The following is a 23,151-nucleotide window of genomic DNA, read 5'->3' on the forward strand; positions in this document are numbered from 1 at the left end:
GCTGTTTTTACTTTTTACCCCTGGGAGAGCTCTCTTCAGAAAGAAAGAAAAGAAAAGAAAAAAAAACTGGTACAGACAGGAGATCAGGAGTTAAGAGGATGGGTGGGTTCGAAAATTACTTTATAAAAGGAAACTTTATGCAATGCTGTAAAATGTTTCCACTCTAAGTGAATTAAATCGAACCCCAGACCTACCCTGCTTAGGAACACTAATTTGCCGTGGGACCTCCTGAAGAGCTTCCGCCAGGCTCACCCTTCCCCAACTTTCAGACTGCAGAGACTTGCTTCTATTTGAGTTGCATTTACGTAGTAATAGAAATAGTTTGACCAACACTGTGGTTGGCCCACTAAAAGAGGACCTATGCCCCATACGATAACGTGTCTGTGACCCTGTGTGTGTACCCTTATGCATGCGTGTGCTTAGCATGATGCAGTCCAGACAAAGTTGGAAACTGCACTTGAATCTAGTGTTTGAGTTGGGTCATGCTACCTAACCTACACATGGGAAAACCCAAAGTCCAGAGTGAAGGAGAATGCAGTGAAGGTTCTTTGACCAAAGCAGGCTCATCCAAGATGCCTGGCATTTGGTCCTATGACTTATAACCCTTTGGATCCAATGGCCTCCCTATGCTATGTCGGGTGGGTGTTAGCAAATGTGAGGCCAAACAGCTTCAAAATCGAATTGAAGAGTCCACGTTGGATGAGTATTAGGGAGTCAGAGATCACCTGTCATTGCACCCCAGGATGAGTATCTTAGGGAGCCAGGCCCCAGACAGCCATTCTTCCCTTTACTTAATTGGTAGCTGTCTCTTGAGTGACCAAGTGCTGGCGTTGCTCTGGGGATGGGACAAAGCTGTGCTCTCAGGGAGCTCACCTCACAGCAAAGAAGACAGATGGTAAAGACAAAATGAGGCCATTAAGTCATAGCATTTCAGATGATCAAAGTGCTGTGAAGAAAGCAGGAGGGCAGTGGGAGAAGAGGAACTAGTTTAGATTATAGAATTAGAGAACGCCTTAAGGAGCAGCATTTTGGCAGAAACCTGCATGGTGAGGGGGGCAAGCCCGGCGAACATTTTGGGGAGGCATCAGAGGAAGTAGGTACAAAATGTCCTAAGGTAACAATGGAACGTCTGAGGAAAGCACGGCTGGCCAGGATGAGTGTGACCTAGGAGGAATGCATCAGCGAGGATACACAGGATAGGCAGGACCAGAGCATGAGGGCCCTGAAGGGCAGGATCTTCCTACCTTGGCACCATTGGTATTTGGGGCTGGATAATTGTTTGTCATTGCAGATGGTGGGTGAGTCCTGTGTACTATAGAATGTTTAGCAGCATCCCTGGCCTCTACCCACTAGATGCTATTAGCAACCTCTCCCCACAAATTGTGACAGCCAAAAATGTCTCCAGAATTGCCAAGTATCTTGGGGGGCAGATGTGAAATCACCCTAAATTGAGATCCACTGCTGCAGATTATGGCAAGGACTTTAGGTCATGGCCTTGACCCTGAGTTTTAGCCTAATCATCATGAGAAACCACGATAGGGTTTTAAGCAGGGGAGTGCTGCAATATAACTTACATTTCAAAGGGAACCTGGCTGAGGGGCCGGGTAGAGACTGTGGGGAGCAAGAATGACAGCAGGGACTGGCAAATGTTCACGAGAGAGATAAGAGCAGGACCAGAAGCTTGGCTTCTACAGAAGATGGAACTTGGGAAGAGATTTACCTCTTCATGCATGTCCCTGGATAGCTCACCATCGTACCAAATGATGGGAACAGGCTCTTGACAGGAATGACTTCAGAAGAAGATGGCTTCTTAGGTGGCTGAGAGCTCAGTGGTCAGGAAGTCAAGGCTATGGCTTGGTCCATATCTAACCAAATAGATTTGAACAAACTCTACCTTGGGTATATGCCCTTTCTCTAGCCTTGACTATCTCACAGTTACATGGAGCACCAACTGTAATATTGCAATAAACCAACCTGAAAACAAACTTTCATGTTGGAGGGTCTTTCTTCATCTTGCCACTCCATTGTGGGGAAAATGCAGGTGCCACCTTGGTCTGCAGGCCTCTAAAAGCGAGTGACTTGTCATCTCATCAATGTGCTCCTCTCAAGCAGTGCATAACTTCCTGTAAACCTATTCTTGGAGGAACTGAATTACCCTTGACTTTGAATTGCTAGATCTTTTCACCTCCATCTCATCTCAACATTTCCCACAACAGCACCCAGATGTTGTCCTCATGTGGACAATGTCACTTCACCCCCAGAATTCAAATTTCTAACCTCAGCCTCCACAACCCCTTTGGAAGTTCTTATTGCAATTCTCCCACGCACCTTGCTGCTCTGAGTTTGCCTCCTAATTTCTTACAGCATTTCTTGAATCTCTGTAGGATCCTCTGCCTCCTCTCCTTCTGTTTCCCTCACTGACTCATCTTTCTTGGCACCACTCTTACCCATTAGTGCTTCCCCGGGTTTTGTCCTCAAGGCTCTTCACATCACAAGTCTAGACGTTCTCCCAGGAAAGCTCCTTCATTCCCATAGCTTTAACTATCACTTCCATGTAGATGACTCATACCTTTATTTTCCCAGACTCAACATCTCTCTTGAGCTCCAGACCTTGACTCTCTGCCTCTAACTTGACCTTTCTCCCATTAGGGATGTCACCACCAAACCTCTCACCTAAGCTAGACATTCAAAAGACATCTTTGATTTTTTTCTTTCTCTCTCTCTTTTTTTGTTTCCCGAAATTCAGATGAGTCCCAGGATACTGTGATTCCATTGTTTTCCTTAAATATGTGGTCTCCTGAGTCATCTTTCTAAAATGCATCTGATCATGTTATTCCCCTGCCTAGAAGTTATTAATGGCTTTCAATTACTGGTTGTCAAATCCCAAGTCCAGTCTCCACAGCATCCTACCTTTCCAGTAACACCTAACTTCATCTTCTTACCCTGATAATTTTTTTTCTAGCTCCAGACACTGGTTGTGGTCCCTAAAATACACTACGTCCCTTCTCCTTTTATTGCCTCCTCTAATTGTAATTGCTCCACCACTAATCCCCTTCTTTTGTATGCAGTCCTTCCCCCTTGTCCCTTTTCTGCTGTGCGAAACCATACTCATTCTTACAGACCAGGTGTAAATGTAACCTCCATCCACAGAGCCACCTTCCTTGAGCCAGACAGAGTCTCCTGCTCCATTTTCTGGGTTCCCAGGGCCTTCTACATGCCTGTCTGTCTTGCTTAAGCTCCTTTACTGTTGTAGTAGCCATGTTTCATCCATTCTTGAAGCCCTAAATTACCTGGTATTACTCCTGACTTCCAGTGTGTGCTCTGGAAAACAGTAGTTGAACTAATGAACAATTAATACATATCTCCTGTGATCACTTCTGATGGAAAGCTCTTCCTTGTTCTACTGTGCCTAAGATGCTGAGATTACAGTCAAGCTCTTGATTGGAATACAGCAACAGAGATGTAATTATTTCAGTAAAACTAGATTCAATAGAACAATCGGGGGGAGTAGAAATAAGGTACGTATTTTCATACCTCAGGTCCAAAATATTGGGGACATGGCTGAGTGGAGAGAAAAGAAAAATAAAATAGTCTTGTTAGCACCACTTATAGAAGACTATTCCCAACTGCCTAGCCAGTAGGAAAATACAAAAGATACCTCATTCTAAATTAATCTATAATGGTAATCAAAGACAAGACACATCCAGTATTTTACAATGAATTTGTTCTGTTATTTTGTTGTTGTTGTTGTTGTTTCTTTTATCTTTTTTTTTTTTGAGACGGAGTCTCACTCTGTTGTCCAGACTGTCCAGGCTGGAGTGCAATGGTGAGATCTCGGCTCACTGCAACCTCTGCCACTTAGGTTCAAGAAATTCTCCTGTCTCAGCCTCCTGAGTAGCTGGGATTACAGGCACACGCCACCATGCCCAGCTAATTTTTGTATTTTTAGTAGAGACAGGGTTTCACTATGTTGGTCAGGGTGGTCTCGAACTCCTGACCTCAGGTGATCTGCCTGCCTTGGCCTACCAAAGTGCTAGGATTACAGGCGTGAGCCACCATACCAGTGGATTTGTTCTGTTAAAGGAAATTATATTGAAATATAGTTGTCAAAGTAGTTTCTTAAAATTTATGAATAGTAACAGTTATGTATCTTTATTGACTCATTCAATATTAAGACGTATTGCCGAGTCAAACCAACCAGGTGATTGACCTGGTGGCAGGTTGATTACATTGAACCACTTCCATCATGGAAGGAGTAGTGTTTTCTCTTACTGGAATAGACACCATGGATACAGATTTGTCTTCCCTGCATGCAATGCTTCTGGCCAAAACTACCATCCATGGACTTAAAGAATTGCCTTATCCACCATCATGGTATTCTATAAAAAACTGCTTCTGATGAAGGAACTCACTTCACAGCAAATGAAGTGCTGCAGTGGGCCCATGCTCATGGAATTCATTGGTCTTATCATGTTTCCCTCCATCTTAAAACAACTGGTTTGATGAAACAGTGGAATGGCATTTTGAAGACTCAGTTGCAGTGTCAGCTAGGTGGCAATATCTTGTAGGGCTGGGGTAAGATTCTCCAGAAGGCTGTGTAGGCTCTGAATCAGCTTCCAATACATGGTCGTGTTTTTCTCATAGCCAGAACTGATGGGCCTGCAAATCAAGAGGAGAAAATGGCACCAGTTACTATTATCCTTAGTGACCCACTAGTAAAATCGTGGCCTTTGGCCTAGTGGTCTTAGCTCATTTACTCTATTAGTCTGTTTTAACACTGCTAATAAAGACTGGGCAATTTACCAAAAAAAACAGTTTAATGGATGCACAGTTTCACATGGCTGGGGAGGCCTCACAATCATGGTGGAAGGCAAGAAGGAGCAAGTCACATCTTACATGGATGGCAGCAGGCAAAGAGAGAGAGCCTGTGCAGGGAAACTCCCATTTTTAAAATCATATCTCCCAAGACTCATTCACTATCATAAGAAGTGTAGGAAAGACCCGCCCCTCATAATTCAATCACCTCCCACCGGGTTCCTCCCATGACACATGGGAATTGTGTCCCCACCCAAATCTCATCTTGAGTTACAATTCAGGATAAGATTTGGGTGGGAACACAGCCAAACCATATCAGCTCCTGGGAAGGGAAGAATGCTTCTACCAGGAGACACACAGTGATTTCATTGAACTGGAAGTTAAGATTGCCACTCTCCCACTTTGTACTCCTCATAATGCTAAATCAACAGGCAAAGAAGAGAGTTACTCTGCTGGTGGGGGTGATTGATCCTGACAAGTAAGGGGAAATGGGACCACTTGGAGGGAAGGAAGACTATGTCTGGAACATAGGAGATACCTTGGAGTGTCTTTAGTATTACCATGCCTTGTCATTAAGGTCAATGAGAAACTACAACCACCCACTTCAGGCAGGACTAGTAATGGCCAGACCCTTCAGGAATGAAGGTTTGGATTATTTCACCAAGTAAAGAACCATGACTAGCTGATCTGCTTGCTGAAAGCAAAGAGAATACATAATGAATAGTGGGAAAAGGGAGTTGTAAATAGCAGTTACAGCTACATGACCTGTTACAGAAATGAAGACTGTAATTGTCATGAATATTTCCTCCTTATTTTGTTCTGAATTTACTTGTGTGTATGTATGTGCACACAGGTATAGGGCAAATTTCTGTGTTTTCTTCCTTCTATTATTCCCTTATCATGAAATATACAATGTATTGATTTTATATCACAGTATTTGAGTACAGAGTGTCAAGGAGAAGAGTAAACATTACTCAAGGGCTTTATCTCCTCCTCTTGGGAAAGAGTTAGCACATTTTTTATTGTGAGCAGGAAAGCTGTATCATGTCAGGCAGAATTATAATCTTGCTACTGTCTTCATGTGGCTATTAATTAAATACATCTTAAGGAGATGTCTATGCGTTCCAAGTTAACAACAGGTGGACTTGTAATGGTTAATTTTATGTCAACTTCACTGGATCCCAGAACGCCCAGGTATTTAGTCAAACATTATTCTGGGTGTTTCTGTAAAGGTGTTTTTGGGTAGGTTTAATATTTAAACTGATGGACTGAGTAAAGTAGATTGCCCTCCCTGATGTGAATGGGGCCCTCATCCAATCAGTTGAGGCCTGAAGAGAACAAAAGGCTGACCCTACCCCAAGTAAGAAGAAATCTTTCCTGCCTGATTACCTTTGAGCTGGAAAGTCACTTCACCATCAGCTCTTTTAAGTCTCCAGTTTGCCAACCATCCTGTTTCTCTGGGAATTTTGGCTTATATAGTTATCAAAATACTTCTTTAAAAAATTGTAAATGATAACAGTTATGATTCTTTATTAACTCATTAAATAACATGACCTATTTCCAAGCCCAAGGACTGTAATTTCAGGGTAGTGATGAGCATACATATTATTCTGGTACATTTGTAAGTACTATTATGTGATTTGAAGATATCCATGATTTCAATCAACTGGTGAGAAAGTTACACCTTTTTTTTTTTTTTTTGGAGACGAGATCTCACTGTGTCACCCAGGCTGGAGTGCAGTGGTACAATCTTGGCTCACTGCAACCTCTGCCTCCCAGACTCAAGCAATTTTCCTGCCTCAGCTTCCCAAGTAGCTAGGACTACAGGTGCACACGTTGCTAATATATATATATATATTTTTGTAGAGACACTTTTTTGCCATGTTGCCCAGTCTGGTCCCAAACTCCTAAGCTCAGGTGATCTGCCTGCCTCAGCCTCCCAAAATGATAGGATTACAGACGTCAGCCACCATGCCTGGCTGCGAGTTACACATACTTCTAATACTACTGCAATTTGTTTTCTATATTTATGATAGAAGAAAATGCTATATTTGAATTAGAGGTTTGTAAAAATAAAGATGTATTTTGTCCCAGCCAAGTTCACAATAACCTCAACCATGGACCCCTCGAAGTGTGCAACAGAAGAACCCATGAGATAAAGAAGAGCTACTGTCCCTCAGCTCCTTCCTGCATAGACTACACTTTGAGAAACTACCTTCAGAAAGACATCACTAATTTCCAGTGGGTTCTTGGATTCTCAGGAAAGCCAGACATCTAAATGATATTATGTGTGCAGTAGACGGGGAAACTGAAGTGGACCTTGGTAAACAAGGGGAGTGAAGTCCCCTTTTCCATGATTGATTGGCATCTGGGACAAAATCTTTATCTGTTCCTTAAACTCATTTTCTCCCCCCTAGCATAGTGTTTCCATGTGACAGACACTGAATTTTCTGGATGCATGGCTACAGATGGATAGACTAATGATCCCACAAAAACATCACTTGGAGTTGCAAAGAAAGCATCGGCCTCACATAGGATATGTTGATGATGTATTTTTTCTCGAATGTTCTCTTTCCTCTCTACTCATGCCATCCATGAGGCCCCAGAGCAGGTCTTTCCTTAAAGCAGCTGCTTCTGAACACTGCCGAGCTCCATCAGCCTGGAGCCATGTGGCCTCACCTTCAGTTCCTTCCACACTAGAGGCAAAAGGGTGAGATGAATGAGCCTCAGCCACTTGGTGGGGGAAGAGAAGGTTACATCACAGCAGGAGCTCTGCCCTCTTTGGTTAATGAGTCCTTTTCTAAATATACTCAGTGAAAGCACGTCTCCCTCATCAGATAACAGAAAGTGTCATCATTTCAAACAACAACTGTTTTGTTTGTTTGTTTGTTTGTTTATTATACTTTAAGTTCTAGGGTACATGTGCACAACGTGCAGGTTTGTTACGTATGTATACATGTGCCATGTTGGTGTGCTGCACCCATCAACTCATCAGCACCCATCAACTCATCGTTTACACAACTGTTTTTTGTTTGTTTGTTTGTTTTTTGTTTTTTTGTTTTTTTGCTGAGACAGACTCTTGCTCTGTTGCCCAGGCTGGAGTGCAATGGTGCGATCTCGGCTCACTACAAGCTCCACCTCCCGGGTTCATGCCATTCTCCTGCCCCAGCCTCCCAAGCAGCTGGGACTACATTTTATTTTATTTTTTTTGTAGAGACGGGGTTTCACCGTGTTAGCCAGGATGCTCTCGATCTCCTGACCTCGTGATCTGCCTCCTCAGCCTCCCAAAATGCTGGGATTACAGGCATGAGCCACCATGCCCGGCCAAACAACAACTTTTGTATGAATTAACGTACATGTTAATCCTAATGCAAGCCCCAAGGAGAACTGGGAAATGCAAAAAGAGGTGCAAATGCATATCTGATCCTGCAACCCAAATATACATGTTACAGTTCTAATATTTCAATGTATTTCCTTCAAGAATGTATAACATTTTGCATAGTTCTTTTTCTCCTCTGAGGATTTTTGTCAAGAATACATAGGAATTGGGAATTGTACCAGTTTGTGATAATTCTGGCTTATGCTCTCTTGTTTACTCTCCCCTCCACTTAATATAACTTTTTATTTTATATATATATATATAGTTTTTACTTATAATACCCTTTTACTAGCCACGTATTATTTCACTAACTAAATGTGCCATCATTAATGATACATTCACACCGTTCGATCTTTTTACTATCACAGATAAGCCTGCAATGAGCATCTCTGTTCATCTATTTATTTTTCTCTACTTATTTTGTTCTTGGGATGTCTTCATAGAAGTGCAAATACTTTATCCAATGATGAAATTTCTTAAGACTTTTCATATACATGGCAACCAAGCTTCTCTCAGTATTTCTTCTTTAAGTTTTAATATATTGGTGGCCTAATAATCTAATCTGAAGGAAATGCCTGAAGTCCGAAACAATCTATTTTCTTTCCTGTCAGACAAGTCTAGATCTTTCTTGGTGCTACCACAGGAGAGGCAGGATCATAGAGTACAACATGGTGGTTAGAAGATCACAGTCAAAATTAAACACATGGTTTCAAACTCCAGCTGTGCTCCAGACCTGCTGGGTAATCCTGGGACAGTTATTTAACCTCTCTGTGCCTATGTTTCCTCGTTTTTAAAGTAAAGATAATACCAGTCTTTGCTACATGTGAATACTCTGAAGATTAAATGAGTCACTTCATATTAAGTAGTTTTGCAGACAGTATTACTTCTATAAATTAATGGCTATTATTATTGTCAATCCCTAAGAACACAGTTTACAATCACTATGCTACGTTAATACTGATATATTTAGGGCCTAGTTTATTATTATATTATTTGCTTTCTACTTCTACCTGTTTCTATATTTCTTTTTTCTTCATCCTTGTATTCTTTTGCTTTTATGGAATATTTAAAATTTATTCTATTTTATTATGAAATAGAATATGAGTGTGGTGGTTAATACTCTTTCAGTATTTTTTTACAACTTACGTAGAGATTGCAGCTGGCTTTCCTGACTTACCCAAATATGATATAAATCAGTACTTCTTGCCTCATCTCAGTTAATGCAAGTACTTCTTTTCACTCCTTTCTAACTTACCGCTGTTGTTGTCATTTAGTTTAATTGCATATATATTTCCTTTTTTTTTTTTTTTTTTTTTTTTTGAGACAGAGTCTTGCTCTGTGGCCTGGGCTGGGGTGCAGTGGTGTAATCTCAGTTCACTACAATCTCTGCCTCCCAAGTTCAAACAACTCTCCTGCCTCAGCCTCCCAAGTAGCTGGGACTACAGGTGCGCACCACCATGCCCTGCTAATTTATGTATTTTTAGTAGAGATGGGGTTTTGCCAGGCTGGTGTCGAACTCCTGACCTCAAGTGATCCACCCACCTCAACCTCCCAAAGTGCTGGGATTACATGTGTGTGCCACCACACCTGGAATACTTCATATTCTATTCAAGTCTTATTATTATAGATTGCTACAGTCAAGATGCATTTCAATTTACAGACGTATTTGCCTTTTCTTGCTTTTTGCTCCTTCCTGGAATGATGTTCCTTCTTCCTGAAAAATATCTTTAATATCCCCTTTAGTTCAGGTTTACTAGTGACAAATTCCCTGAGTTTTTTGTTTGTTTTGGTGGGGTTCTTGGTCTGAAATTGTCTTTATTTTGTTTTCATGTCTTCATTCTTGAAGAACATTTTCACCCAATATAGAATTCTAGATTGCAGGATAACTTCCATTATTTCTTTTATTATCTTCTGGTTTCCATCATTTTTATTTTATTTTATCATTTTATTATTTTTTAATTTTCAAGGCAGCAACTGTGAATTTAATGTTCCTTCTCCAAAATTAGTGTTTCTCTTTTCCTGTAGTCTCTTTTAAGATTTTCTCATTGTCTTTGGTTTTCAGCCATTTTCTCTGATGTAGTTTTCTCTGAATTTGTCTTGCTTCTTGAGTCTCCAGCTTGATATTTTCTGCCAGTTTGGAAAATGGTCAGTCACGACCTCTGCATGTAGCATATCTACTTCATTCTCATTATGTTATTCTCTTAAGAGGAACCTCATGACATCTATGTTAGAACTTCTGTCTCTTACCCTTTCTCCTATATTTTTCATCCTTTTTTTTTTCTCTCTATGCCTCCTTTTGAATTTTTTTAAAATCTATCTTTCAGTGCACTGACTTTCTCTTACTCTTTGATATGCTTCAGTCCTTCCGCTGTTTCTAATTTTAGTTATTGCACTTTTCAGCTCTACAATTTCCCTTTAGTTATCCTTACAGGTCCCAGTTATTCATCAAAAATTCTCGTCTTTTCTTGTAATCTCCTTAACCATTTAAGCATTGTTATTTTAAATCCTGTGGTTGGTAACTATTATCTGGAGCCCCTTTGGGACTGTTTCTATTTTTGTTTTCTTATTCTCCTCTGTGCCTTGATATGTTTGATTGACTGTCTCATGTATATAAAAAAGTATAAAAATGATTTAAGACTTTATCTTTAACCTAGATAAAGAGGGAAGTTTTATTTTTCTTTACAGCAGGTGGCCAGAAGTACCAGCATTCTAGGATCAATTTCAAGGACTGAGATAATCATAAAACAGACTTCAGTTCTTATAAGGCTATTTCACTTTTCATCCACCCTTACTCCCAGGATGTAGTATTTGCCCGTCTTAATCTAAAGCATGGAAGGTTATCCAGAAGCTTCTTCTGGGTGGGCCCTGGACTTCCATTTTTCTCCCACTCACTATGTGAAGCTGGCAAAGGCCCTGACTACCTTTTCAAGTTCTCTCTGGAGAGCTCTCCTCCCTTTTCCAGTACTGGCCTCTGCCTTAGGGTAAAACTCATCTCTCTGTTTCTGCTATCTCTTGGATCTTGGCTTTTACTGCATTGAGAGCTTTCCAATGCCTTCAATTAGATAATGATGATAATGAAGATGACAATGATACATGTGTGTATGTTTTGCCTAGATTTCGAGTTGTCTTAGCATAGAGTTGGTCCAAATCATCTGCATCATCCCATCTACTATTTCAGGAAGTAGAAGTCTGGAATCTGTTTTTCAAAGGTATGTGTTTTATCATTTTGAAAAGAGAGCCAGGGAAAAAAATTATGTTTAACATTTTCAAACTTACTTTACTACAAATTCTTTGTTTTTGTGAGGCAGCTCATGGAACAAATGTTCCATGGCATCTCAACTTACAAAAGTCTTAGATTTCAAAAGGCTGTCCCTAAGAATTTTGCTTTTAAGTTCAGAGTGGTGTTAAACAAGGAATCTTTGTATTCACTTTTATGCAAAGTTAAGTTACAAGAGGAGAACTGTGTTTAATGCTTTTGTTGTGACTCATCCCATTCCATGTGCCACTCTCTCACCACTTTCTCTTTTTTGAAAAAATTATTTCTACATTTATTTTTATTGTAATTATACACACAGGGAACATGGGATTGGTTAAGAAGCATCCTAAGGTCAGGTACATAACAACATTTTTAAAGTTTTATTTTGAGATAACTATAGATTCCCAGAAAGTTACAAAAATAATACAGAGAGTCCAGTGTACCCTTCATCCAGCTTCCCCTAATGATAACATTTTGTGTAAACACAGTACAATATCAAGACCAAGAAACTGATGTTGTTAGAACATCAGTTGTGTAACTCTTAACTGTACTGCAGATCTTGTTTAATTTTCACCATTTTTTACACGTATTAACTTGTGTGTGTGCATGCATGTGTGTGTGTGTGAAAGTCTATGCAACTTTATCTAGTGTATTGATTTGGGTAACTATCAGTGCAGTTAAGATGCAGAACTGCTCTGTTACCACAGACGTCTCTCTGTGACCCCCTCAGGTCACCTTCTTATATCCATACCCCACCATCATCAACCCTGGCAACCACCAATTTGTTCTCCATCTCTATAATTTTGTTCTTTTAAGAATGTTATATAAATGGGATCAAACAGCACAAAATCTTTTGCCATTTACTTTTTTTTTCACTAAGCATAATGCCCTTGAGGTCCATCAGTAATGACATTTTTACTCATTTTTCATCTTTTCTAGCATCTTTGATCCTTGGAAGATGCCATTTTTTAAAAATTTCCTTCTTTTTGCAGAATGAGAAAATAAGACACAGGGAAGAGAAATTATCAAAAATCATGAACAGAAGTAAAGAAAGATTTCTTGACACTCCAGTTCAGAGTTACTTACAACAGACTTTGCTTCCCCTAAGACCACTTCTTTTTTCCTGACCAATTTGGAACAGATCAGCTAAAGGTCATGGTAGATAAACACATCCACAGAATAGTTAATCAAAAGTTGGTTCTATGAAAATCAAATACTTGACTTTGCCTGAAGCAAAGTAGTGCATTATTTTACATTAGTCAGAACTGTCGGGCTGGTAACTGGGAAATCAGACACATACTGTTGAAAGAATGTCTAAATCTGAATGGAATTTCTAAGCTCTTAGCTCAAGAGATGATTAATTGAAAAGCAAGAAATGGATGCATTCACTGTGTTTACAAGTGATATGTCTTGGTTTTATTCTTTATCTGTTGTTATCTTTGGGGGTTTCCATTAAGGTAATCAAATTTTGAATAAGCCTGACAAGCATTCAACAGCTTTCAGTGGTGGCAAAGAATGTTTATGGAGGGGGAAGCATGTTTTCAAGTCCAGGAGCAGACATTCACACTGAGGCCTGCATGAGTACTCTTGAATAGTCTTTTTTTAAAACTTTTATTATTTTTCTTAAAGTACTGGTTACAAAGATGGCTAACATATCTCTGTAGCCAAATTTTCATGAGTGGACTCCTCCCAAGGCCATCCAGTGTGGACTGAGGGAGCCATTGACCGCAGTCTTTACCTGCTGCAGACTTTTCTTCCATGAAGCCCAGGAGAACATCCAAGAACCAGTAGACTCTTACTACCTTTATCTAAGTGCTGATCATGCTGTTCCAAAAGGACTTGGAATTGGTAGAATTTAGGGACAAGAAAGAAATAGACATAACTCCACGGTATCTTACATGATTGGGATCCCCAACCAGACATCTCACTGGAGTCATGCTGTTTTCAGAGAATATGAAACCCTGTTCTTGGCATAGCAAATGTAACCATGCAGTTTTAACCTAAGAAACCACAACTTGGTTCTTAAAAACCTTAATATCTCAAGCACATTCTCTCCCAAACCACGTTAATATTCATCTTCAGAGATGTGCTGAATTTTATTGCTGGGATCATGGTTCAATTAATTATCTCCCCTATAGATATGAGAGTTGATCTTGTATTTGGGAAATTAGTTGACACAATTTATTCGCCTCCTTACATGTGTTATATAACAGATGAACTTCTCTCTCTTTAGAAGGTTTGAAAGTTCATTTAGTCCTTTTCCTTCAATATTTTTCATCATAACTGGATTTCTTTTGATTTCAGTTCATTGGATATTTACCTCGGAAAGTATTTCTTTCTGTTTTAAACATGGTAAACATTATAGTGGCTTAGAACAGATTTGAAAACTAGAAAGTGTTTATCTAAATGAGTCAGATTTTGAAGATTTTGCTGTTCTCCCATTAATGCTTAATGATTGTTTTTTCCATCAAATGAGGGAGACTGTGTAAAGTTGCCTAAGCAAGGAATGTCAACTACTAGGAAGGAAGACCTTTTCTAATTCTTCCAATCTGCAGTTCAGAGACCTGAGACAATTTAAGATGTGGAAAATTTAAGTTGCGGAAAACAGGCTAAAGTGCCAGTTTTTGAAGATAATATGCCCTTGGCAGAAAGGCAACATCTTTTTCCTAGGAAAAGAGCTTAAATAAGTCTTGTAAAAAAAAAAAAAATCACTGGGTATGTTGGACATCAAATACCTCTTAAACAAATAACATTTGGGTAAGCTAACTTACAATTAAGTTAACTTTGGTTAACTTAATTGGTTATTAAGTTTTCCTCTAAATAAGAAACTCGTGGACATAAAAAATAAGGGGGAAAATTCACAGCTTTTTCTCACACCATAGGGTGGAGGCCACACACTTAGTTTGGGGATCCTGCACTCTTCACATTCAAAGTAGATCAAAGCACTTAAAAACTAAAAGTTGACAATCAAGGGATATTTTTATAACACCAGGAAAAAAAATTATTTTGCAGTTTCCATCACACATGGGAAGGTGATTAATTGTATTGGAAGCAGGGAGGCTTATAATATTCAAAGAAATTATCTTAAGTGCATATCTTCTTCCTCATTTATACATACAGAGACCTATATGGCAATGCATAAGAAGGAAATGACAAAATGAACATTTTCAAGAATTTATTATTGAAGTTTATAATTTGTATACATTTATTGTCTTCTCAATGATTACAAAGTCTCTAAAGGTAAATGAATAGTTATCATTTGCACCAAATGACCATCCATGCACTTCAGAAATACCACAAGATAAAATATAAAGTGCTGCTTTAAAAGACCATCCACAGGGAGTCTACCTTGCAAAGCCCCACCCGTCTAACAATGCAATTATTTTATCAACTTTTCTCTTGGAATGTGTTTTCCAAAGATGAGGCTGTCCTGACTTGTAGGAACAATAAATAATCTTGGGAGATTAAAATAAATGACTGCAGGCTTCTTTTAATTTTCAGCAAACCCTTTGTGAGAATAAAAGAATCACTATCCTTAAATAATTGTAGAATTACATCATTGATCAACTATGTCCCCAGCGGATAAGAACTCAAGGTGAGACATAGCATGTGAAAAGAATTGCTTCTTTGGTAAAACCCCTCAGTAACGAAAAGTTCCAGACAAAGGACCTTCTCTCTCCCTCTCTCCATCCTCTGCACCACCCCACCTCTCCCAACCCTAACGGGGGGAAAAGACCAGAAAGTTCGGTTGAGGGAGTGTGACATAGTTCTGCATATATTTTTTTTCTCTCTATGATTAATCATAAAAATATTATTTGTGGGTTGAAAGTGGCTTTGGAGAAAGTGTTTACAGGTATTACACACCTTGAATATTTGGGGAAAAACTTACTTTATTAACAGAAAATTGATTCCAGTGGCATTTTTTCCTCCAGGTATGTTACAGTGGGTTTTAGTTTGTTTTGAAGACATCTCTGGGGTTGCAGTTGTGCTAAGGTTTCTGACGATTGCTCCATAATTGCCATTATGATGGGAAAGGGAGAAAGACATTAAGAATGGGTTCTACTCAGTGGACAGTGATCCTCAAGGGAATCTAAGCGGATTTTCTCTGAATACTGGAAAATGTGAAACAACAAATCAATAGGGTTCTTTAAGATTCTCTTTGGGCAAAAAGTATTTAAAACGGTGCTTCTGAAATAATGTATTACCTATGTTACTTTGGAGGATGATATGACTATTATATATTTGTAGATAAAAAATGTTTTTACCCTTCTGTTAACTAGCCTGGGAGGAAGAGAATGATGATGGTGATATTGACCATGAATAAAAGTGGGAAGTTAGTATATACTGGATTCCTTCATAAGCATTTTTTGTGACTTTACCAGTTTATATTTGTCGACACTTATCTCAGATAAATACAAGTAGTATTCCCCTGAAGAATCAGTTTTCAAAATCTTATAATGCCCATGGTCACAGGACAAGAAAGCGATACAGCCAAGATAGAAGTCCCTCTGTGTGTCTGAGGCCTCACTCACTTTTTGATGCTCTTACACAGCAGTGACAATTTACAGTTGTTATATGAAGGTTTTATACAAATCCTTTCGATCTGAAAAGTGAGTGACATTCAGATTCTGCCAGTTTTCCCTAACCAGATAGATGACTTTTCTTTACTTAATCAGTTGCTTTACAAAAAAAAAGGGGGCCGGGGAGAAAGAAAAACAAGAAAATAATTTTTTAAAATGCACATAAACACATAAACCGTTGGAAAAGTGACCCTGACATCTTTTGTCTCCTGTTATCCCGTTTAGTGGCAGAACCAAGTCCTTAACTGAGGTCAGGGTTTAATCGATTTTAATATTTTAAATATTCAGTTTGAAAGGGAGTGAAAGGTTGGTTCATTTTTATCATTGTTTGACACCGTTATATTTTGACAAACTAGTTTGGTATAGTAAAGTTAGTTCAAAGCTTTCAATATATACATAGGCACTCTATTCCCAAACCATTATCATTGTGTAGCAGTGTTTAAGGGAGAGACATTTGCGTTCACACATAATTTTTTAGAGCATCCAGAGAGAATACACACAGTGCTTTTAATTGTCTGTATTTGGAATTGCAAATTGTGTTTTTATCTTTCTGGGTGAAAAGTGCCTTTTAGACAGGAAGGGTCTAGACTTGCACCTTAGCTATCCCATAGATGTGTTTCCAGCAGCCCAGCCTGGGCTCTAACTCGGCAGCAGTCTGGGCACCCTGCCGGCATGGAGGGACTCTAAATGTGTGGAGGAAATTTTTGCAAACATTTTTTAATCTAAGATTTATTTGGGGACATGAAACTAAATAAGGAAAATATACTGGTTAGTAGTATCACTCAATTGAAGTATTCATGTGAAAACCTATCAGCAGTTGTAGCACGTGAATCAAACCATGGACTCACTCTCATCAGACTTTCTTATCAAAAGCAACACATGATGCTTTGAGATCCAGGTGTAATTTCCAGACACAGAAGGAAGCAAAGTGCCTTTCAAAGGCAGAACTGTCGACCATTTCAGCACTATCTGCCTTTTCCTGACTTGGAGAACACAGCACAAAGAAAGAAGTTAGGAGGGAAATTTCAGAAGTTGTAGCAGTAAAAAATCTATCCAGCGCTGAGGTGAGTTGTTCAGGGGCTTGGCCTGGATTCTGCTGGAGGGATGGTGACCAGGACCCTGCAGGGCAAAGCATGTAGGTTGTCTTGCTTTTTGTAGACCCCTCCAATTTCTATAGCTGCTACAGGACAGGTAAAAAATTGGCAGTGACATCTGTTCTAGAAGCAGTCAGGACTTCAGATGTGTTAAGGGCCTCAGAATTAGCCTTGCATTACAAGCATCCCAAAATGTGCAATTGGGACATTTCTAAGAAGAGTATGTTTTATTCCTAGCCACTTTTTGGGCCATGGTTTGTATCATAGAACATATGGTAAATTTTTGCCTACCATCATCTATAATCAAACCATGCAAATTTTAGGCTCAACACAAATCTAAGCCTTTGCCAGAAACCTTCCTCCAGAGAGCCCTCTAGACTGAGTAACACCCTTGTCTGTCAGGCTCTTCTCTTTGTAAACTAATTCCATCATCATACGACTCTTTGAAAGGCATCTATCACTATTTAATCTTACCAAAGCAATGTAAAAGCGATCAATAGAGAAACTTTCAAGGTTGGCGTTTTCAAACAAAATGTACTCATTTCGAAAATGTGTTTATAATTTGTTGCATCCTTCTTACTTTGGGTACAAATAAATTAAATCATTCTAGATTTAAATCTAATCTGCATTTAAATCTATATGTGAGAATTGTTGTAATTTCTGCAAAACAGGAGAGTAAATTTCTGTTCATTTATTTATCATTTTTCACATAAGATATCGTGGCAGTTGAGGGCAAAATTGTCCATGGTACCTTTTGTTTTTGCAAGAATCTCTAGGTTTCCACTCGTGTGCTGTAGGAACTATCTGTGGTTGACATTCTATGGAAACACTTTTTACAGTCGTTACCATAATCTTAGTACTGAAAATAGACCTCAGTTGACCCATAGGAGTATTTTTAATGGAGATGACTTTACTGCTTTTTATATTATGAAAATTATGAATACACCTTCTAAATAAATATTAAAAAAGAAATTTTAAAACACCCAAAATCCCAACACCCAATGGAAACATTGTTAATATAAGAGTGGCGGCCAATTTTCCAGCCACAGCCATTTCAAATTCATTATTTTAGGAAAGTGCTGTGTTTCACAAACAGATGAAAAGCTTTGTCCAAAGTCACACTGCTAGTGACTCAGTGGCAAGATCAGGGTAATCAACCATCCCAGTTTTCTCAGGATTGTCTCAGGGTTACAATATTAAGTCCTACATCCCAGAAAGCCCCCCAGTCCTGGGAAAACCCAGACAGTTAGTTGGTCACCATAGACAAAATCAGTAGAGGACTCCAAGCCTAGCTAGGTTTTTGTTGTCAATGTAAACCTAGCCACTCATACATGAGAAATGAACTCCTGTGAGATATAGTTTGGTAATTTTCTCTACTCACTTCTATATATGGAACATATTTCCATGTCAACAAGTGTAAATCTGCAATACAGTTTTTAATAGTTGCACGTTATTCCACCATGTGGATCTATAAAAATTTATTTTGCTAAACATTTACTGATGGAGGATTGGATTATTTCCAAAGGTTTGATATGATAGATAATCCTATGATGAATAATTTTCTTACATATATATCTGAACACACTTTTCTCTTAGGAAAATCTGTTTGAGATACAATTACCGGGTTAAACAGTATGCACGTATTTTAGGCCAGATGTGGTGGCTCATGCCTGTAATCCCAGCACTTTGGGAGGCCAAGGTGAGTGGATCACCTGAGTTCAGGAGTTCGAGACCAGCCTAGCCAACATGACAAAACTCTGCCTCAACTAAAATTACAAAATAGACGGGTGTGGTGGTGCAGGCCTGTAATCCCAGCTACTCTGGAGGCTGAGGCAGGAGAATCACTTGAACCTGGGAGGTGGAGGTTGCAGTGAGCCAAGATCGCACCATTGCACTCCAGCCTGGGCGACAGAGTGAGACTCCATCTCAAAAAAGGTAAAAATAAAAATTAAAAAATATACACATATTTTAAGGCTTTGGCATATATTGCCAAATGGCTCTCCAGAAATCTTAAGGCAGTTTGCTTCTCACCAGTAGTTACTTTCCCTACCCAAATGGATTTTATCAATCTTTCAATAATTCATAACTTGATGAATGAATGTCAGTGTGTCACTAATATTTTAATTTATATTTCTTTAATTATTAAGAATAATAATTAAAGAATAATAAAAACCTAATTTTATGTTTTTGTTGGCCATTTAAATTTTTTTGTGTGTCAATTTTCTATTCATTAGTTTTGACCAGTCTTGTACTGAATTAGTCAGTGGTTTCTAAAGGTTCTCGTATAACCCTTTATAATTTATGTTACAAGTATTTTTCCAAGTTCATGTTTCTTTCAACTACCTTTGTGCTATCAGTAGTGGTGATGGGGGCCTCACAGAAAGTTTTGATTTCTAAATGCTTCATGTAATTCCCAAGGTAAAATTTTTTAACATATATTTTTTGACCTAATATAATTTAAAATTTTTCTGCATATAAAAAAGAAAACTCTTACACTCAGGCATTATGGGAGTCAACATAATGTAGTGGACAGAGTGGGAGGTGGAGTCAGAAGGGGGGCGTCCAGCTCTGCATTGGCCCCCAAGTCAGCAGTGGCTCTGCCCGTGGTTTCTCATGGGTGAGATTAGCTTCATCAAGCCCATTCATTTCATCAGCATCACAAGAGAGCTTGATCTAGGTCTGCAGTTTTCAGCCTTGGGTGCCCTTAGAGTCCCCAGGACGATAATCTCCACATACCCAGGACATACCTGTGGCCATCTAAATCAAAATATCCAAGGTGGGATCCTGGCATCTCCATAGCTCCCTGGTGATTCCAATGTGCAGCCCAGCTTGAGACCACTGATTTGGACTACGTGCTTTCCAGACTTGATGATTTCATTAATTGTTCCTCAGGCCTCTGGCCTATAAATTTGGATAGACAGATGGGGTTGGGTTCCAAGAATCTGTGTCATGAGCAAGCATTCAACAATTCTGGCATTTAGGCATTTTAAGCCACACAGAGCCATCCAAGGGTCCTTCCAACTCCAGGATTCAGCTATTGTCTCCATCTTTCTGGATGGCCTTGTTGCAGAAATGTTATTCTGAAGCTGAAGTTATGAGCGAAGACTTGAATTATGTCCCAGGAATTAGCACTGTGACACTTACCCATTTTCCCTGACACCATCACAGATCCTTCCAATTGTATGAGAAACTGGGAATCATCCATTCCAGATTTCTAATAAGAACCCAGAGGCATGCAGCCAAAGTCACATAGCTATTGAATGGCAAAGCCAGACCTAGGATCCAGGCACCTCAGCCCCTGATCCAACACTACTCTCCTAGCCCCTGTTACCTTCTCATGCCTCAGTCTTTCCATCTGTGAAATGGGGGCAAGAGTCTCTTACCTTCCTTTAAGGAGTCTTCTGAAAATGGGTGAGGTAATATGTCTGCAGGGCTTATGAGCAACTTAGATGAAAGGCAGCATAATAAGTACAAAGTACTTATTTTTCACATCATACTTTAAAGCTCTGTAAATGTTGAAAGAACCTTTTTATATAAACAAGCAGAAACAATAGTAAAAAAAAAAAAAAAAAAAAAAAAAAAAGTAGCCCCTTTATCTCACTTTTTATATCTCCAGACTCCCTTTTCCCATTAATTTTGGTTGGTGTTGCATGAACGGCATGTTCACCTGGTTGGGAGCAGGAGGAATCGGGGCTTGTGTTGATGACAAAGCACTGTTCTAACTCACCTCCTCCTGCATTACTTCCCCATACCACTCTGTACTTTGCCTTCATAATAGTAATTTCAACTTGTGCTAAAATCCTTATCTTCACGAACATTTGCTTAATGCCCATCTACCCTGCTAGACCATAAGCAGCATGAGGCCAGGCACAATACATTTCATATCCCCAGATCCTAAGACAGTATATTCCCCAGGTATTTTTTATTAGTATTATACTTTATGTTCTAGGGTACATGTGCATTTTTTAATAAATGAATGCATGACTCTGTGAATTACTGATCCTAGTCAAAGTCCAAGACTCATCCCTGAACGAGCCCATCAGGGATGAGCCTCCTGTGGCCAGGAGCGGTGGCTGACGCCTGTAATCCCAGCACTTTGGGAGGCCAAGGCGGGTGGATCACTTGAGGTCGGGAGTTCAAGACCATCCTGGCCAACATGGTGAAACCCTGTCTCTACTAAAAATACAAAAATTAGCTGGGTGTGGCAGCAGGCACCTGTAATCCCAGCTACTCAGGAGGCTGAGGCAGGAGAATTGCTTCTAGCTGGGAGGCGGAGGTTGCAGTGAGCTCAGATCACTCCAGCCTGGGTGACAGAGTTAGATTACGTCTCAAAAATAATAATAATAATAATAATAATAATAGGTATGTGTGATACTGGCTTTGACTTAAGTCACTGGGGTATATGGGAGGTAGGTGTGGGACTGGAGTAGTCAGCATTTTAGTTGACTTGACTAAATTATAAGTGTAGGTAAGAGAGTTCCCTTTGCAGCTGAGGGCCAGCTATGGGATAATATGCATTATCTCATTCATTATCACCAAAACTCTGGGAAACAGGTGTGCTTGGCCCCATTTTGCATAATCCTCGCCTCAGCGAGGTTGAGTAACTAGTACAAGATCACACAGCTAAGATTTTAACCAGGTGGTTAGGTTTCTTTCTGTAATGTCACACAATCTTCCTGTAATATGAACTTAGGTCTATTTCTCTATACTGTTCTCCTTGATCATAAATAAGTCAGCTTCATGAAAGACAAAATGGTCCAGTGTTTGCAGAACGATACGGTCAAAATACTTAACAGCTCACATGCCACAGCCTCACCAGTAGGGACAAATGCTGATTATAAAACCCCCAGTTCCCTTCACTGAGATTCCAGATGACATCCAGGACCTCCATGCACTTTGAATTTCAGATGAACAACAAACAATTATTTTAGTATAAGCAATACAAAGAATATACTTATACCGAAAGGAAGTTTATGTGTGAGGTTGGAAGGCCAGAGCTTCTGGTCTGACATCAGACACATCAGAACAGCACCACTGGGAACAGGTCACTCAACCTTGCTAAGTCTTGGGGATTGATTTCTTGTGAAAATGTATGAGCTTAACCAGGAAATGCTGACTTAGAATCAGGGCTTAAAAATGATTTGTTTTCGGCTGGGTGCGGTGGCTCACGCCTGTAATCCCAGCACTTTGGGAGGACGAAGTGGGCAGATCATGAGGTCAGGAGATCGAGACCATCCTGGCTAATATGGTGACACCCCGTCTCTACTAAAAAAAACACACACACAAAAATGAGCTGGGCATAGTGGCGGGCACCTGTAGTCCCAGCCACTCAGGAGGCTGAGGCAGGAGAGTGGCGTGAACCCAGGAGGCAGAGCTTGCAGTGAGCTGAGATCGCGCCACTGCACTGCAGCCTGGGAGACAGAGCGAGACTCCATTTCAAAAAAAAAAAAAATTTGTTTTCTTTTCAAAGCCGGAACAGTTGTGGTTGGGGCAAGAATCTCACCTCTAGTCTAATCCGTGTCCCGCATCCTATTGTGATTTCTGTGCAGGGTGTTATGGCATAATTTTTATGATTAATGAATTTATATCCCTAGCAAATTCTCTACCCTTTTAGCTGAAGGGCAAAACAATGCAAGTTTGAAAAACAGTTAAGATAAAACAGCAACATTACTAAAGTATACATGTATGTTAAAACATATCAGCACTGATCCATCATCATAATATATTAATATACTATGTATACTATAATATTGATCATTTAATAGTGAATGCATATTAAAGCCATCCAAATGCCCCAAATGAGTTTTCCCTAGATTATGGGCCTAATGGCTAATTTTTCTTTTCTTCACACATATCTACATTCTAACTGTTCTGTAGTAAGCATGTGTGGCTTTAATAATTCAAAAAAAAAAAAAGAGAAAGAAATTACTTTTATACTTTAGTCACCAACTAAGAACTTGACAGTCTACGAGGTAAGAAAGGCAGACGTGAAGGGCAATAAGGCTAAGCAACAAACCTTTCTCCAGG

The sequence above is a fragment of the Macaca thibetana genome, chromosome 3 (genome assembly GCF_024542745.1).
Source record: "Macaca thibetana thibetana isolate TM-01 chromosome 3, ASM2454274v1, whole genome shotgun sequence".
Lineage (NCBI taxonomy): Eukaryota > Metazoa > Chordata > Mammalia > Primates > Cercopithecidae > Macaca > Macaca thibetana.